A 19,974-nucleotide genomic window follows, 5' to 3' on the forward strand; every position below is an offset into this window, starting at 1 on the left:
CATTTAAAATTGTTTAAATTTAATAGTGCAGATTGCTTTAATTAAAATCTGTAAATCAAGAACTTCAGCTGATATTAATTATCGTTGCATTGCCACTAAAGTTTAACTTATTTGGTCATCATCTTAAGACAATAAATCCCTAAACCTAAGCAGCCATTTTTCTTCCATTTATTAAGTTCTTTATAATTAGGAAACTACTCTGGGCTTAAGTTTGTGAAATAAGTCACTTAGAGAAAACATCCAAAGGAGTAAAGGACTGATACAAGGCTAGCATAATTATATTTGGGGTTTGTTGCGAGTCTAATGCCTGTATTTAATGAAATGAACTTTCATCTGGAATTAAACATTAAATATAGAGATATGAATGGTGACATTGCTATTCATCTAAGCCTTGAAAATGACCTTTCCATTGAAAAAGCACAGCCAAGTTACTGTTTCCACATGTGTCTTTGTTTCTTTCGCCACTGCGTGGTAAAAGCTAACAGTTCTCCTTATCGGGGAACTCTGCAACCCAGCAACTTAAACGACAGGGGAACTCTGCAACCCAGTAACTTAAACGACAGTCATTGCAACAGCGCTTTCAGCACCCAGTGAAACCAGATGGGGCAGTCACAGTGTGGAAGACGTCCTATTTGGTAATCTCAGAAAATACATTTAGACCTCTCTAACTCATGGATATTTTAAAAATTTATTAGTTCTGATGAAGTAATGAGAAGAGAAATGTATCTCATACATAAAACTTAAGAGCATGTTATACATAATGACAATTAAAATGTAGTCATTTATTTAGAAAATATGTAACAAGTGATTACCACATACGCTGTGGTATATTAAGGAATAAAAGTAATCATAATCTAGTTGAAAGGATAGGAAATAACTCAGAAAAGATTTGGAGCTACTCTCTAAAATGTATGCTTGTCTATGATTAAAAGCATTTTCCTTCTACCATAATCAATAGAAGAACAAGCCTAGCATATACATTACTGATGTCATGGTTTTCTTATTAATCAGAAATAGTCCTTTGCAACAGATAGTATAGATTTATAACTACTAACAGAAGGAAAGAATGAATAAGACTCAAATGAAGAAGGAAGCAATGAAGAAGCTAAAATCTTGCCAACAGTGGACACTATAGCTTATTTTCTCTTGGCTATTCCTGCTTCCTCCATACAAATATTTTTAAATGCTATCATCATAAATGTATGAGTTTACCACAACTTATCTTGTTTATTAGTATCTAGAGGTTATTTCTAGATATTATTATAAACTAATTTTCAATAATTTAGCCCTGTTAAATTTGCTTCATTTTTTTTTTAATATTGATGAGATTGTCCTTTATATCACTCAATATGGGCTCAAAGTGAAGTCACGCAATTGAAATTTTTATTGGAATTTAGTACTTGAAAAATGTCTCTTGAAAACTATGAAGCTCTTAATTTTGTTGATAGTGTTTCTCACTGTCTTTTCACCTTAAATTCAAAGAAGTTGAGTCAATGTGAAGCTCAATCACAAGAACTTTCTTACACCAAGGCTTAACATATTTTCTTCTTTTCCGTATTCTGACTGATCCCCTCCCATTTCTTTTTTATTGACCTAAGATATGCCTTCTGTTGAAGATCTCACTCTCAAATCTTTTTTTAAATAAAATAATACAAATAAAGTAAACAAGAATAGATTTTTTAATGGAAAATAAACTTGAGTTTAGCAAGAATGTACAATGGTCACATTAAAATTTAATTTAATGGTGGAAAGAAAGGAAGAGAAGAAAGAAAAAAGAAAAAAATGGCCAAGCTACTTTCCAAGAGGCCAGTAAAAACATGAAAATTGTAATTTATAGTGGTTGATGAATTACCCTGTTAGGCTTACTTCTTTTTTTGGGCCTCTGCTAATATTCAGATCAGCCAAATTCTCTGAAATGTCACTTCCTCTGAGGACTTTATTTTAATATTACATGGAATATGAGGTATGGGATATGAAAATGTTTGATTTTTATATCATGCTTTTTCATGTATTATTAAAAATCAAAATCATATTGGGAGAAGATGAAATCTCCAAGTTAACTTGTTAGAAATTCAGAGAGTAAAGCATTTCACCAAGCAAATACTAACAGCAGAAATTAGCATCAAAAAGAACCAAGTATCAAATAAATGTATTTCTTTCTCAAAGAGCAGTTGGGCTTGTGTGCATGTGCCAAGCCAAATCGCTTCTCTGTCAAAGCCTCGATGACTTCCCATTACCTACACAAAACAAAACAATAAATTTCTTTGCTTGATATTTAACAAGGTTTATAATCTGACTTAGTCTGCCTTCTCCTCTCCTTTTCTGCTCTTGCATCCCTACCAGCCTTTCCTTGGGCTCTAGAATCACCACACGATGCTCACTTCTCTGATCATACTGCTTGCATCTTTATCTGTATGCTTTCTCTGATGCCTTTTGTTCTTCAGGCAATGCTCTTCCACACCCCCTCATCTCTGGTGAACTGTGGCCTTTCTTTGGGTCATCAGGCATCTGAACTCCCTTTATAGGAAGCTCAGCTTTCCTCCCATTGCAGAAGAGAAAGATGTCGGATACTTGCTATTCTTTTCCTTTGCAGCATGAATGTGAACATTCTTGATAGTCTCTGCCTTTTTAATCTGTGGATAGCAATGCAAAAGGCAAGAAACAGGAAGACTTTTTTCTGGTGTCAGAGATGGCTGCTGCAAGAAAAAGTTCCCAAGATTGCATGACAGCAGTATATGGTGGCATGAACAGAAGCTAATTCTCAAAGCATGATTTGGGGTCATACATCTGCCTATATCACCTTGGAGCATAATTCTCTAGCCCTCCCGGAGACTCTTAGAGCTCTTTAATATCCTTCTAACACGTTCCTCTTCTGCTCAAGTTAATTAGAGTAAGTTTCTGAAACTAAAGATCCTGTTTTATACCAAGTCCCTCAAAATCCTTTTCAAATTGTTTAGGGCCCAGATGAAATTCCATCACTTATGGAATCTAAGTGGAAAGAATGTCTTCATTTTATAAAAAATCTATAACTTTTAATGTGCATAATTCCTTACAAAACTTATTACCTGCCTAATAAATATTTGTTTATAAGTTTTATCTTTAGAACTATAGGGTAGGCTCTTTGAAGGCAGAAGCTATGTCACTTTCAACGTATAACCTTACTCACAAAACCTGACAGGAAGAGAATTTGCCCTCATCCTGTGTGAAGAAAACACACCTTAAGTTCTCCCTTTGAGAACAAGTGCGAAGTGATTGACCTCTTGAGAATCTGCAGAGATGTGGAAGATCAGCATGCTTTTGGTCACCCTAGAGGGAGGAGGGAGAGAAGAAAGAGTGATTGTGATGCTTGCTATAGTGCCAAGAGGCATTAGAGTACAGTGGTGAAGAGCATGAATTTTGGCACCAGGCTATCATGTTTTGAATTCTAACCCCATCACTTTACAGATACGTAATCTTGAACAAGTTATTTAACTGCTCTATGCCTCAACTTCCTCCTTTGGAAAATAGGCACAATAATGGCACTTGCCTCATAGGAATTGTATAATGACCAAATATTTTAATATATGTAAAATACATAGACCCATAATAAGTAGTTCCAAGGAAAGTAAATGTTTGGTAACTGTCAGCCAGCACTACTGTGTCTAGTGCTTTACCTAATCTGTCATTCTGTTCCATCACCTTTGCCACTTGTGCTGCTAACCACACCCCTCCCACTACATCCCTTCATCCTGTGATTCTGCTCTTGGGGAAGCTGCTATGGCCTCAGGAGTTTATAGTCTTCCTATACAGCATTGGTTGGTGAGCTAACCTGGGAACTTAGTGGCCATTGTTTTCATGTGAAGGGAACACATGTTCCAAAGTACTGATATAAAACTTCACTTTTTAAATGTAACTGTTTCATTAGGAAGCAAATTGGTGTGTGGGGGGCTAAAAAATAGGTGTGAGTGTAAATACAGACTGCAAATATGGTACGGTTGAGAGATGAATGTGTTTCTCTCCAAACCTGAATTGGAATTTATGCAAAAGGAAAATAAGATCTTGCAAAATAATATTCAAAATGCTATCAAAGGTTTTTACAAACCCCATTTCTTCCATTAAATAATTTTTAAAGTAATTTGAATTTCATAAGAAATTATTGTGGAAGTTGTTTGTAAGAGGTGAGTTAGGCTAATTTTACTCTAGGTACAAACCATTTAAAAGTATTAGTTTGAAAAAGAAAAGAATTCTGGGCTTTTTTGTTCAAAAAAGAAATGAAAAAGCTGCCAATTCTATCACACTATGTATAAAAGAATCTGTTAAAATTAAAGTCATTACTGACTTTTCAATAAATTTATGGCTATAAAATTCATTTTCATCTTATGCGAAATAATTTTGTAACACTTTTGATGCCAGTTCCTATAATGGTAGGACATTCAGTGAAGAGGAATTATGAAAGAGCAAATCATAAGTTTATCAACTGGACTTCACATGCTCCCCCAATCCTTCATTAAAGATGTCCAGTGACTTCCAAACAAGGTTCTCCCAATTTTAATTTTAAAGCATGGGGTTTTGTTTCCAATTCATTCTACTCCTGATCTCATTTTACCTGCAATGCCCTTCATTCTACTAAAAATTTCTAAAATTTATAAATATTTCACTACTGACAATATAGTACAGATGGAAATTTAACTTTAATGTTCCTGTACAGTTTGGAATTGAGAGCTAGGCATCGGCATTTGTACTTCTGGTGAAAACAGCTGGTAAACTACATCCTAAATGCCATGTGCCTCCACAGGTCTCCACTCAAAGCTGAGGGTCTGCCAATATGACCGATGATATTCTCTGTAGCCTGTCTTGGTTAATGATCATTAAGAAGATGGTATTTGGCTTTAACGCTGTTGTCACAGTATCGACATTTAGGATGAAGCTATCACAAGGTAACCGTTTAAGAGAAATCATTTAACAATCAAAGAGGTAAGCAAAGGAGAGGCTATCAGTGCACTTCTACTAATTTCACACAAGAAATGAACAAACAACAAAATTATGATGATACTTATACGTACTATAATTTGGGATTTGGGGTTTTGGGGATTTACCATCTTGGGTCTTTGGATACCCAAATTGAGGGAGGAGGAGGGAAAGGAACGCAAAATCTGTTCTGGTGCGTTCCTCTGGGTTTCAAAAGCAAGTGGAAAAGAGACAGAGAGAGCGCGAGATCAGCGCCTCCCTGTGACACTCCAGGGAGAAGCACGCACCTGACCAACCAAGTCTGACCTCTGCCAACCTGTCGTAGTACGCTGAATTCACACAACGTGAAAAATGGTTGGTGTTGACTACAAGAAATCTGTCGGTTACAGTTAACCCAGGCACTTTTCAACAAGAACAGTGCATTCTTCTTGTTCACAAAATTACCCAGAAGTGCTGGAAGTTTTCACAGATCTTTCAACAGAAGCTTTGAATGCCAGTTTTCATCATAAGGTTCATTCAGGTAGTAGTTTTAATTAAAAGATTCTTTGGAATTGATAATATTATAGTGAAAGAACATGAATTCTGGAGATAATAATATTTCTCATGAGAAATTAAAACCATTTATAATGACCTACCTATGTGTCTTCTTCCACATTTTCTGCACTCAGGATTTCACGGTATAATAAAGGGACACAAGCAAAAAGATAACTGTAATATAGCGTAAAAAAGGGCTCAAGTAGCTCAGATGCCTTTTAGCTATTTTGGAGGACACAGGAGAGATTCTAAACAAGCCTGGGGTATCAAGAATTACTTTATAGAGAAGATGCTGTCTGAGCTAATGTTGAAGGGTGGGTAAACCTCAGGCATAAGAGAAGGAGCCATGAAGCATACGCCACAGAGGAAGCAGTGTGGCAAAGCCCTGTCAGCAAGAGAGAGAGCAAAAGCATGATCGGGGCACAACGTTTGAAGAAGATTGGTTAGAGATGAGTTTAGGGAAGTGAGCCATTTAGGTTGCTTAAAGTCATTAGAATTTAATTTGGGCAAATAGTGAAGAATCATTGAAGGGTTTTAAGCAGAGGAGGATTTTGCATTAGAAATATCACTTTGGCCGATACGTGGAGGTTGGATTGAAGGTAGACAAATTGGAAACCAGTTAGGAAAATATCATAGTGTTCCAGACTTCAGTGGCAGTAGGACTGGAGAGTGGTAGAGGGAAATAAGAGGAGTCTAGACCAGTGCTGTACGATACAAACATAACAGAGCCACATAAATTCTCTAGTAACCACATTAGGAAAAAGTAAAAAGAACAGGGGAAACTAAGTTTAATAACATATTTAACCCAGTATGTACAAATCATTTCAATATGTACAAAATATTAAAAGTATTGTGATATTTTATATTCTTTTTTTCATATACAGTCATCAAAAGTTGGTGTATATTTTACACTTAGAACACATCTTCTTTCTTTTATTTTTTTCTTCTTTTTTAATTTATTTTTAATTTTAATTTTTTTCGGATGTACATCATATTTCGAATCTTCAGAAGTACTCGATCTTAATTTAAAACTATCTTGATCTATCTAAAACCTCATCTTGATTTAAATTTCATGAAATCCATAGTTGAAAAAGTAATTTCACAAACCCAAGTTGTTCCAAACATACTGTAAATTTTCCCAATAATTAGCCATGTATTAGTTTATATTTAAATTTAAAGTAAATAAAATTAAAACTTCAGTTCCTCAGTCACAATAGCCACACGAGGCTAGTGACTACTGAATTAGACAGCATAAGGTGATTCGAAAGTAAATTTTACAGCTCTTAGTGACACTGTGTCTGGAGTGGTAAGAAAGAGGAAATAGTAACACATGACTTCCAAGTTTTTGGATTGAACAAAAAGTGGTTGACTGTTCTATTTACTGAGATAAGGGAGGGAGTGAGAACTATTCAAACGCATTCTATTTTCTCCTGCTTTCGTTAAACTGAAGGCTGTCCGAGCTGATCCTGTCTTTCTGGAAGAATCCCTGATTGGTTCATTCTCAGTCCTAGACCACGCATTTTCAATAGCAATATTTCTGTGTGTGTGTTTGTGCATGTTGTGCATGTGTGTATGTGTGTGGTACCTATGTTCAGAGAATAGGAATTCTCAACAAGTAGGTCGTGCTCCACCCCTATTCCCCACTACACCCAAGTTTCCAATCTTGGGGATTTCTACCACAATATAAAAACACAGATACACAGAATTATCCAAAGCAAACAAAAAGTTACTCACCCCTATCATCTTGGTAAATATGGAAAAGGAGTTATTTAGTATGAATAGCTCATTTAATAAAGTCCAGGGAAGGATTTGCATTTCTGTTTCAAGAGGACTTCCTACAAGTTTCATAATAAAGATTTTATTTTTCCTTCTAAAAACAAGCATCTCTAAGAAATTCTTTTCTACTTAGAGTCTTAAAAGATATCCAAATCCTTTAAATATGGGAAAACATTTGGACTAATGAAAAAAACTATTGTGTATGTGTCATTTTTCATACCATTTGTATTCAAGAAGCGGTAAAGTTTGATTTTTAATATACTAGAATCAAGATTAAGGATATTTTCTTTAAGTTGGAATCATATATTTTAATAAAATAGTCTTAATTATATAAATAAAAATGTCATTTTTAACATTTATTCTTAGAAAGTTTCAAAAGAAAGATATATAACACTCTTTTGTATCGTGTATATGCTTTATAACCACTTAAAGCTTTAAAAAAATGGAAAAGTTGGATTCTAAAATTATCAACAGTAGACAATTTTTACTCTAGACAAACTTCTAGAATAAATTATTAATCCCATGGTTTACTACCATTGAAAAATTAATTCAATGATTGGTAAGAGTATAGTTCACAAAAACTGATAGGTCAAAAGAATGCTATGAAATGGGTTAATTTTGGTTACTATGTTGTGTTTTTTATATTTCAGGTATTTTCCTTAGTGCTTTAGAAACATTAACTCATTTCATCCTTGTAACAACCCAAGTGCAGGATTTCCCATCATCAGCAGTATCATCTCTACTTTAGAGATGAGGAAAGTGAATCAGGAGAAGGTGAGTAACACAGGCAAGCGCGCACATCTGGGAAGCGCCCGAGCCCAGGTTGGAACTCTGGCATCTGGGATCTGAGTCTGGTGCCTTCACCTCCATGCTCTCTATATCACCTTTCTCTCTGCTGCTTAATTTTGAAACCTTTTGATGAAGTTCTTCATAAGGTAATAACTTGGATTTGAATGGCCATACTCAAAGTGTGTTAGTGATTAGAGAAAGATCTTTTACAGTATGCCACAAGACTTCTATACGCACATAGAATTCCCAGTTTTTCCTGATTCTGTCATGTTTAACTTTTTATCTGTGAACTTTGTGAAAAGAAAGAGGGCTTATTTATCAAACTTGTGAATCTCCAAGCATAGGAGTGATGGTTAACATACGAGAGAAAAAAATTAAGGTTCAAAATGGCCTTTATAAAACCAAAATTTTGCCTCGACAAAGTTGACACTCAATTCCTGCTCAGAGACAACAACAAAAATAAAGAACACACAAAACTGAATGAAAAAGACTGTCTTGACAGCAGTTGACTTGGAAAAGCGGTCAGAGTGCTTCGTTGGCCACAGATTCCAGCAACCAGACCAAAGATGATGTCACCTAACGACAGCCACCACCACCAAACCCTTTCTCCAACATGCCAATTACACACTTCTATGTTGCATTAAGAGAAAAAATATTGTTCAAATCAGCTGAGATTTTCTCCTTCATTGTATTCAGCACTAGTCAGACCACATCTACAATAGTGAATCCAGTTCTAGATGTCAGAGTATGGGACAAAGAAGAGAGAATTCAGAATAATTTGACTGGGATACTTTGGAATCTGGTCTGAGTATCATGCCATATGAGAGTGGTTGAAAAATTAGAGAAGGGAAGATTTAATTGAGAACAGAACAGAATTTTTAAATATTAGGAGGTGGGGGAGGTGCATTATGTAAAGAAAGAAATGAATTTATTTTCTCTGATGTTTAAAAGGGCAAATTTAACAGCAATGAGTAGGAGATGCAGGAAGACAGATAACACTGAAGTTCAAGCATGTAAATGTTTGTCTTGTGAAGAAATGAGCTCTACATGCCTGAAAGTAAGCAAACACAGGATGAATAAATGTCGGTCTATTTTTGTGGAACTCTCTGACTTGAGAAAGAATTTGGGATTGAACGACCACTGATGCTCCTTCCAACTTTACGATTCTATTAATTAACTTCTTTTCATATCACATCTCTATTTTTTTTTTAAGATTTTATTTTTTTCCTTTTTCTCCCCAAAGCCCCACGGTACATAGTTGTATATTCTTCATTGCGGGTTCTTCTAGTTGTGGCATGTGGGACGCTGCCTCAGCGTGGTTTGATGAACAGTGCCATGTCCATGCCCAGGATTCGAACCCACGGAACATTGGGCCGCCTGCTGCGGAGCGTGCGAACTTAACCACTCAGCCATGGGGCCAGCCCCTCTATTTTATTCTGTACTTGAATTTTTATTAAATGTTACTTCAGCTTAATTAAGCAAACTAAATATTTTTGTCAGTTTAATACCTTTTAATCAATAATAGCATCAAGTGCAAATATGTTATTAGAGAAAAATTAAGTGAAATAATCAGTGTTCAAATAAACTTTTGTCTACAATTAAGATCTTGTGATAATCTCCAAATTTATTTTCTAAATCCCAACACAGTGGAAACTTTTAAAATACGATTGAATTGGCACAAAGAAAAGACAATTGGTGGAGCTTTAGGATACCTTTGCATCTATGAGAGCTTGTCACTAACCAGAAAATCTATTAATTAAAAGAATTTACTATTTTATGCTTATCTAACCAGGACTAAAAACTCTTTGCAACACATCTTTGAAAATAGATAGTGCAAGAATCTTCATCTCTCAATGTAGTAGGATAATTGTAGCTTCGAAGACAAGTCAGGCTTTAGCGTAACACCGCTGTTTTCAAAGTGCACTTTTGAATAGTCATTGGCACCTCATCCTTTTGAAATTCTTGTTTAATTTTAGTTATGAAAGATTTTGCTGGATTGAAACTGCCCATGTGATCTTTGCTAAAGGGACTAAAGGCTCTGGAAACAAACGCCAGCTAAACTGATTCCGTTAAATGCAGATGTTCAGCTGAATTTATATCTCAGAACTGAGAGGCAACTCGTGACTTTTTTAACAATTGCTCAGAGCTGCAAAAACACACACACACACACACAGAGCTTTTCTCAGAATGCAAAATGTGACTACTACATAATGCATTTCTGATTTAGCTTAGTTTCTGCAGTTTGATTCTTTTATATTTTAAATGAGATAGGAAAAAGTAGTACTTTCTTTTCCTGGGAACAAGAGACAGCATTCTGTAGCTTACAAATTCCAAATCTGATTTTAATATTGCCCTAACAACCTAAAAAATACAAGCATGGTAAATAATGCTACATGGGGACATTTCCACATATATTCAAATCAAACCCAATATAAAAATATATATTTTCTATGGCTCTGGGAGGCATTTAAAGTGTTCAAATTTTATCTTATTTATTAAATCCATAAATTACTGAATGGTTTAGTGATGTCCAAAACACATAGAATTATTTCCATAGATGAAGAAACTGTAGCCCAGAAATTTTAATATTTATCAAGTCACTAAAATGTTTTTGTTTTGTTTATAATTCTCTATCTATAAGCTGTGATGCCAAGTTTAACTCAGGATGACATACTATGAATGACAAATTACAAAAGGCTGTCACAGCACATGATTGGAAAAGTACTTCATTCTGTTTTCCTCCCCTCCTCCTCCTCGTCCCGCCTCCTCCTCCTCTTCTTCCTTTTCCTCTTGTTCTTTTTCTTCCCCTTACTCCCTCTAGTCCTCTGTGCACTCCTGTCATTCTTCCTCTCCTCCTCCTACATTTTTCGTTAAAAAAAAATGCATGCTGTAAATAGTTTGAATACCCCCAAATTTTCCTTTTATAAATATGTTTTCTTTCTCCGCTTAAAATATTTTGTGAAGATGTAATATTAAATGCAGACCCAGACCAAAGTGTGTCTTTTACATACTAATGATAGACCATCACAGATGATGTATTGCTGTGTTTATAATTTAAATCTTTTTAATACGAAAAACTATATTTAATATATACCTTTGAAGATAATTTTAAATTATTAATCTTAAATAATTTCCAATTTCAATTTTAAAGCTTCATCTGGTGTTAAAAATTGCAAACATAGTTTTTTTTTTTTACCATTTTAAAAACTCTGCCGCAGGTTCTTGTTCTACAGCTCACTCTGTATTTGCTGTCTGCATGTATATGTGTGTGTGCCCACGTACCTTTGTGCATATATCGAACAAACAGTGATAAAAATTTCAGTCCAATGGTTGGAGTTCTAAGCTTATCTGACTATATTTTGATAATATTTAAAATCCCCAATGTATTGACTAAAGATGTGACTTGGCAAAAACAGGGGAACCCTAATTAATTACCACATGGCATTATTGACTATACTATGACAAAATAAAGTTAAAAATTGAGGAACTGAGCATGAAAGGAGAAGTGAGCCTCATCCAGTTGAAATACTTCACTCAGGACTTATCCAAATGGGATCTTTCTCAGTTTTCCTTTGGGGTTGTTCCATGGCAGGAAAGGGGGAAAAAGCAAAATTCTGTCATTGCAAAGTTAATGTGTGAGGGCAGCCTACCCTGCCAAAGAGGTCACAAATCAATGCCGTCTCGTCTCTCATTTTAATGGCCTAGGCAGTTATTCTTTTTAAAGAATGTTCCAGTGACTGGCAAAGAAGAATGAGGAGAAGAAACCAAGAGCACACGCAAGAAGATTTTTTAACTAATGATTTGATGCTAAAATTTTCTCATCCTTCTCACAATTCCCCAGGTTTTCCTTCCATTTTTCAGTAAAGTGTACAAAAAGCTGCAAAACCAGCCTGAGACTTTCCCTGCTGGTGGAGGGAATAATGGGACACTGGCCATGAATGTGTCTGCTTTCATCAGTCCAGAACAACAGAGTATCATTCTGAGGCTAACCATTCCCATCAAAGCTAATCCTTTAATCAGCAGATTGACTGACAGGTGGAAATCTTTAGTGCTAAACAATCTCAACAGTCCATGTGGAGGCTAAGGGGAGTAAAAAAAAAAAAAGAGTTTAAAAGCTGAACATATGGGTTTCCAAATATGGGTTTCACATTTCCACATAAAAGTATTATGCTGGTCTTCTCTGCAGGCAGTGAATGCTTAGGTAAGAAACCAGGAAATGTGCCTCTAGCATTCACATATCACTTTTATTGATATCTATATAGATAGAAAATAGACCCTTCATAAATTATATCCCTAATCTGGCCTCTATGTCAATTATCTTCTACCTTGATTTTTACACCACCAAGTACCATGATTTTCTCAAAAGGCATTGTGAACTTCTTCTAAAATATTCAAAACAAAATTATGTCTCATTTTCTTGATTTTAAAAACTAGACAAAATATGACATCTGAAATTTAGGAGATGGTGGCCATGGGAAGTGAGTGGTAGAGCATCAAAGCAATTGTGTGTGACACCCAGACCTCATGCTGGCCATCCCCACTCCCAGAGTGGCACCTGACAAGGGGGCCCTGTGGTCCTTCAGGGTATTCCTATCTCAAAAATGGAAGAAAAATCAAGTCCTTACTACCCAAAGGAATTGCTTTACGACACAATCATTCTTTCTAAAGTGTAAAAGAAACATTTAACACAAACACAAAATAAAATAGTGATGTTTGCTGGTAATTACAGGTCCCTTTTGGCTTTCCTAAAAGACACAAAACACACAGTGCTAGACTGTGGGTGCATCAGGGAAATGGTGTGGCACTCTTTGTGGGTGGTGGCACAGCTAAGTTTGAGTCAAATAACGGTCTTCTACAGCCGGTCTTCTTATTTTTTTTAAAGGTAAATATACTTGGAGGAACAACCCTACATGATGGCAGAGAAAGTGGTTGCTATGTGGTAAGATTTGAAAGACATCTACCTATTTATCCAAAAATAGTTCTGCCACCAGCCTGGGGTGTTACCAGAAAATTTCTTACCATTCCTTTGGGACATTATCTCCAAAGTGTGTATTGAAATGCAAACGTATTACCTGACAGCTCTTACATATTAATCCATTATCATATTAGGAAGAATTTGTTTATTTGCCATGCAAGACAATTTAGGTGAGAGCAAGAAAACTGGGTTCAGGAGCAAGGAAAATTAGAAGGAGCAAGATGCCCTTTGCAGAAAAGCCCTGGGGGGCAGTGAGCACCTGGATCAGAGAGTGCTGAGAGGGACAAGGGAGAGTTAGTGGGGCAGGAGAGAATGGCACGAGTTATGCTGTGGATCCCTGATCCAGCTTTCCAGTCCTATATTCTAAAACGAGTTCTACCTCCTCACAACTTGCAAAATCCTTGTATTTTACCACCCATATGATAGGTGTCCTGTACTTCCTCATCTTGGTGGTGGTTACATGTGTTTGTCCTTCGCCTATTTTAAATTTTCCAGGCTCTGTCCTTAAAAATCTCAGGATTCCCACAGCTCCTAGCAGAGGCCTTGTACCTAAGTGCTACACTAATACTTATTAATAAATGAATAAAACTAATGCAATGGTGATGGTTACACTGAGATTGTAGCAAATGTGGAATCAGATTTTCACACAATCCAGGCAAGGGTGTAAAAAAATTGGTGATCGAATTGCTTACCTGACTAGTTATCACAACACATTCTATGCACTCACAGGATACCATTACTTTGTCCACTTATAGGATTTTTTGTGTTTGCTTTGTTTTCATCTGTCTCCCTGACTGATCTTTGTATTATGAGATAAATAAGACCAAAACCTATTCATCTTTTTAATTCCTTTTACATCAGTTATAATATCTTTTCTCCCTTTCTCTCCATTCCACCAGACGCCTCCACCCCCACCTCAGCATCTCTGACCATATCTGACACATAATACCACAGAATCATGAGAAGGAATGAAAGGAGAGAAAAGGAAGAAAGGGAGGGAAAGAATGAAAGGAGAGGGTGGGAATCAATAGGAAATATATTTACAATCATTTAACTTTTTCCTCCAAGGGAAGCTATGAGAAATGATACTCACGTGCTAATGGTGTCTTGGTTACTTGGCCATCTCGTGAGGAAGGGGCTGCACACGTGAGTGATTGTTCAGCTGAGTTGGACATGTTGGGGGCAGGAAGCAGCAGTGCAGGAGGGATAGTTTCAGGGTCATGCCAGCAATTTTACGTCTCTTTCATCTCATTACCACTCTTCCAGAATGGAATTCTTTATATGATTGTATCATGCCAACAAATTCTCTTACTTTGTAGATTAAACAGGCTTGGATGTGAATGTGCCCTTCTCCTGGGGAGTTCTACAAAAGATTACTGAGAAATTGGAGCTACATTTCATGAAGGTCTTAATTCATCCTATTTAGATAACATTATCCTACCTCAAATTCTGCTTTTAGCTACAGAAGTGGAACAAGTCCGTCTAGTCTTTCAGAGATATTGTTGAGAAACTGTTTATTTTGTTAAGGTCTATGATTCCATGGGTCATTAACCATGCATGCAGCTACTGTACAAAAACTGCCCAGGCAGCAACTTTTCTAAATAGGTCCCTGGAATAGCACCATTGTCCTTTGGTCTTTCATGACAGTGCAGTTTCACTGGCTCTTTAAAGCACAGCCTGGAAGCCTGTGTTTTGCCTATGCAAGACATCAAGCTTCTGTACACAGGGTTGGTTTTGTCAAACTTATTTTTGCTCAGCCTGTAAAAGCACACAATGGTCTATACATTAGGTAAAGCCTTTATGTTATTCATTTTTCTATTCTCAAGTACATAGAGCCTAAAGATGATAGGCATTCAATAAACACTGAATGAGTATACTCGTAATTGTGAGTAAACCAAAGCCTACAGACTTTTTTCCCAGCAACCTCATAGTAGGTTTAACAAGTACGGACTTTGCAGTCACATTTGGAAAAGGCTCACAAGAGGGAAGTGATAATTCACATATCAGGACCTGTAGTTTCTCAGCATAAGATGTGTATTCTGGGATTCAGAGAGTTCAGAACAATTTTAGAATTCTGAGCAGAACTGACTGTTCCTGATTTTGGTGAAGTGTGTTACAATTTTAGGGGGGACTCATGGGAGCCATTCAGAGCCATGAAAGGATTGAAAGCCTAACATGGGGGCGGTTTCAAAGAAGTGCAATGTCATCATTTATAAAACCTCTTTTGCTTCATCCCTACATCCCAAGAAACCTGAGAGAAATGAAATTATATCTATAAAACAAACAAACAAAAACTGCCTGAGTTTCTCAGGAAAAATTTTTAACTCTGCTACACTTTTTCAAATGTGCTTCTGAAATTTTACAAGATTTGTGCAAGTGCAGACAGAATGCTCCCAGCCTGGCAACAGGTATTCATGTGATGATTCAGCAGTTTTCAGCTCCAGTGAAATCAACACTTCATAGCCTTCAGCAATGCTCGTGCTTATAATGCATAAAAATAAGGAAAATACGGTACGGTATAACTATAAAGGACAGAATACTTTCTATCATTCCCTGGAGGCTAAGAAATCTTCCGGAGTTGAATAAAATAAAATTCTGTGTTAGGAAATAAGCTTCTCTTGTGACATTTCAGTTTTTAGTAAATGATTGAGTAAAGTTGTTTTCTTTTTGCCACCCTGTAAAACTATGGTCACTTTCTCCTTCTCAATTAGTTGTTCGACAAATGAAGTAAAGGTCTATTGAAAACGTCTGATTTTGTGTTTAGTCTCAAAGGACAATGGTTTCCACAAGCGCAAAATGCCCTGAAGTTTCATATGGCTTCTTTTGGACAAAAAAAAAAAGAGTGTGAGGGGCTGGCCCAGTGGTGTAGCAGTTAAGTCCCGCACTCTGCTTTGGCAGCCCAGGGTTTGCCAGTTCGGATCCCGGTGCAGACCTACACACTGCTCATCAAGCTATGCTGTGGCAGGTGTCTCACATATAAAGTGGAGGAAGATGGGCATGGATGTTAGCTCAGGGCCAGTCTTCCTCAGCAAAATGGGAGGATTTTTGGCTGCTGTTAGCTCAGGGCTAATCTTCCAAAAAAAAAAAAAAGACTCTGAGCTACCTCGAAGAGCCTGAAACCAGCAATCATCCAGCTCTCTAAAGGAAGATTCCAGGTAGTCTCCTTGGTAACAAATTTGGTAAAGAGTCTATTAACGATTTCTGATGTGTCACTAAGAGTAAGTCAGGATTCTTGAGGAGTTCTCACAATTATTCTTAGAAAAAAATAGATCACTGGTTTTGTGTAAAACTGGGATTTATGTCATTGCTTCTGAAGATAATTACAAGAAAGCAGTGTTCTATTTTCTTCCATGGAAGTCATTCATTCTCAACCTACAGAAGCCAATTTTTAGGCACATGATTCAAAGACTCAAAATAATTTCATAACATGGACACACAACACATACACAATTCTAGAGAGAAGTACAGAGGGAAAAAAGGGAAGAAACTTTATACAAGCAAAATATTATCTAAATATACTCTTTGTGAACAAAATTACACTTGCCAATGTAAAATTATAATAAGAAAACCTGAGAGAAATAAACAAAAATATTCAATCTGTTGAGGCAGTTCAGTAAAGTTATAAGATTAAAAAAACTCTCCTATGCCAATGTCTAGATAAATACATAATAGATGCTTATCATTTATACAAAAGAACCAAGAATATAAAACACTTAGCACTCCTGTTGACCCAAACTAAAATATATAAAGAAAAGTATTAACCTTTGCTGATAAGCTTAAAATTTTTATATTATATTCATTGACAGGAAAACTAGTTAATGTAAGATGTCAATTCTTTCCAAGGTAATGTATCGGCTGTGTGAAATTTTAATTCAAATTCAGGAAGGGGAGGGAATATTTTGAATGACTAAGAATTTTCTTGGAAAAGACAAGTAGTTACTGTGTCCTGCTCCTATTAGATCTCAAGGTGTAATATAATCCCTGCTAATCACAGCAATATAATTTTGGCAGAAGAACTGTTGCCAGGTAAAATCAACACAACAAATAGAGCAGAAAATAACCTATTGCAGATAATAGTTAAATGTATAAGAAAGGTGAGATCACAAATTTGTGGGGGAAAATAATTATTCATTAAGTGGTACTAGGACAGTGATTCATTATTTGGGAGGAAAACAGAGACTTCCTTTCTAATTTATATTAAAAAAATTTGTATGGAGCAAAATATATAGGTAATACAAAGCCACTAAAAGTAGAAAGAAGGTGTGTGTGTGCATTATCAGAACTTGGGTTAAAATAATACTTTTTAAACAAAATTAATGAAAATAATAGAACCATATATAATGATGGATGTGAACTGGACTTACTATGGCATTCATTTTACAATATATACAAATACCGAATCATTACATTGTACAACCGAAACTAATGTAATTTTATGTCAACTATACCTCAATAAAAATACTAGTAATAACAATAAACAATAATTTATCAAAAACTTTTTGAATATCAAGAAATATGATTAAGCAAAATCAAAAGGGAAAAACAGAAAAATTTCTAGTAAATATAACAAAAATATAGCCAATAGGAAAAATATATCCTAATAGAAGACCGATAAAATAATTGTTAAAGAAAAAATGCAATATCCAAGGTATATAAAAAATATTTAATCTCATTGATAATATATACTTGATAGGTATGTAAATTTATATAACTCTAATAGAAAAAATTGATGGCAATGTATACAAAAAGTCTTAAAAATTATCCTACCCTCTGACAGAGTAATTCATTCTAAGAATACATTTTAAAGAAATAGAGAGAAGGGTAGAAATTTACATTCAATGAGAACCCACTTATATACTAAAAGAAACTAGGAAGAAAACTTGCATCTCCAAAATACCAGAATATTTATAAACCCTATAAAATTTTACTCAGCAGTTAAAAATTTTTTTTCACAGAATACAGAATAATATTAGAAAATTCTCATAACAAAAATGTTAAGAAATGCAAGAAATAAAATGGCTTACATAATAGGGTTTTCAATATTATTTTAAAGTTGTATATGTACAATATATATCTGTCTCTATAAATGTATACATATGTATATTTACATAAATATGTGTATATGCATTTTGTATGTATCAAACTTACAAAAATACACATTTGAACAAATGCCTGTTGTTATGGAATGAATTATGTCCTCCCAAAATTCCTATGTTGAAGCCCCAACTCTCCAACCCCCAGTGTGACTGTGTTTGGAGACAGAGCCTCTAAAGAGGTAATTAAAGTTAAATGAAGTCAAGGGTGGGCTCTAATCTGATCTGGCTGGTGTTCTTGTAAGAGAAGGAAGGGAAACTAGAGATCTCTCTCCACATGCTCACAGAGGAAAGGCCATGTGAGGACGCAGGAGAAGACAGCTGTCTGCAAACCAGGAGGAGAGCTCTCACTAGAAACCAACCCTGCCAGCACTTTGATCTTGGACTTCAAGCCTCCTGTGGGAAAATAAATTTCTGTTTTTTAAGCTTCCCAGTCTGTGATATCCTGTTATGGCAGCCAGAGCAGATTAATACATCTGTGTATAAGGATTTTTCTGAATTGTTCTCAGTACCTAGGGAATTCCTAGAGAAGGCTGAATCCATGTCTTGGGCAGTGATGAGTTTCAGAGGTACACAAATTTCTCCAAAACCTCTACGGTAGGGCAATTTACTGAGATATATTTTGCTGTGTACTTATTACTGTAGGATACCCCAGAAAATGAAAATGTAATTATCATCTTTCCACATCCCCCTCAAAAAACCAACCTTTATTTTCCAGAAATCTACCTTTCTTTTCTTGGTCTAAAGCCTACGTTCAGAATGGTGAGAGAGCTGGCTTTCGAAGAGATGAGAGCTCCCACCTAGGAAGGAAACAGGGGTAATTTGTGTTTCACAAGAGATGGAAAACATTTTTCTGTTCATGTCAGCAATGAGGAGTAGGAGGATCCTAACTGGGTTGGTTGGTTGGTTGGTTTCTGGTGTGCACAGAGTGTCCAGAAGAACACTGGTATGATGCTTTCTTCCCTGAGGAGACATCTTTTATCTCAATTGCTGACTTCATAAACTCCTATTCATCCTTTTTGTATTAATCCTCCCAGAATCAGAAGACAGGATAGTATTAAATTTGCATTAAAGAAAACGATTGAATGAAAGGAAATAATAAGGGATTCTGCTAAGGCTGAGAGACTCATTAGACCCCAATGCAATTCCAAGGGGAGGGGAGAGGAAGAAAAGACTGAGTGGTAGCCTGGCAGTCTAAGGAAGTCTGGGGAAAGCCTTCTAGGAGTCCTTGAGTCAAAGTCACTCTTAGTTTCCCTGCTGCACACAGTCAGAGCATTGGCACCATTGAAGCCTGGCCTCTGCAAAGGAGAGCAATGGATTTCAAAGTGCATCAGCTGTGGCTCAGAGTCAATTGCCTCCCTGTGCTGGGAGGTCTGCATGCCATTCTCATGGCTCTCACTTTCTTCAAAGCCAATGCATCATTCACTTCTTCCTGAAGCTTTCCCAACACCCCTGGATAGACCTAATTCTTCTTAGCTCTACAGTAGCACTATTCTAGTCTAGCAATACAGTCTCTTCTGGTAGTACACTACTCCTCCCAGGTAGAAGTATTTGTTTAGGAGTCTCTCTTTCCTACTGGGCTGTGAGATATTTGAGGAGAAGGGCTATGTGTTTTCATCATCCTAGCCTGAGGCCATGCACAGTGACTGGAAAATCATAGAGATTGAATGTCACTAATTTGGTGAAATGATCTCTTGTATTATCTTGTTACCAATTGAATTTACACACTTTTCTTATTTACAGTAGGTCTTGTAACCTCAACCAGACCACAGGCTCCTTGAAGACAGCAAGAAACAGTTTATGTATTGTTTTAACCTTTAATTGTGAAATAATTTCAAATTTACACAAGTTGCAATAGTA

The 19,974-nt window shown here is 36.0% G+C and overlaps 1 long non-coding RNA gene across 1 annotated transcript; it reads right to left on the reverse strand.

Moving 5' to 3' along the window:
- Window positions 1-247: 247 nt before the first annotated feature.
- On the reverse strand, window positions 248-14,509 carry LOC138915987 (uncharacterized). The gene is made up of 3 exons (XR_011422561.1): window positions 14,115-14,509; window positions 3,218-3,306; window positions 248-2,237 (listed from the first exon to the last, which is right to left on the reverse strand). It is a non-coding gene; the product is annotated as an uncharacterized lncRNA (long non-coding RNA).
- Window positions 14,510-19,974: the final 5,465 nt, after the last annotated feature.

The sequence above is a fragment of the Equus caballus genome, chromosome 10, assembly GCF_041296265.1.
Source record: "Equus caballus isolate H_3958 breed thoroughbred chromosome 10, TB-T2T, whole genome shotgun sequence".
NCBI lineage: Eukaryota > Metazoa > Chordata > Mammalia > Perissodactyla > Equidae > Equus > Equus caballus.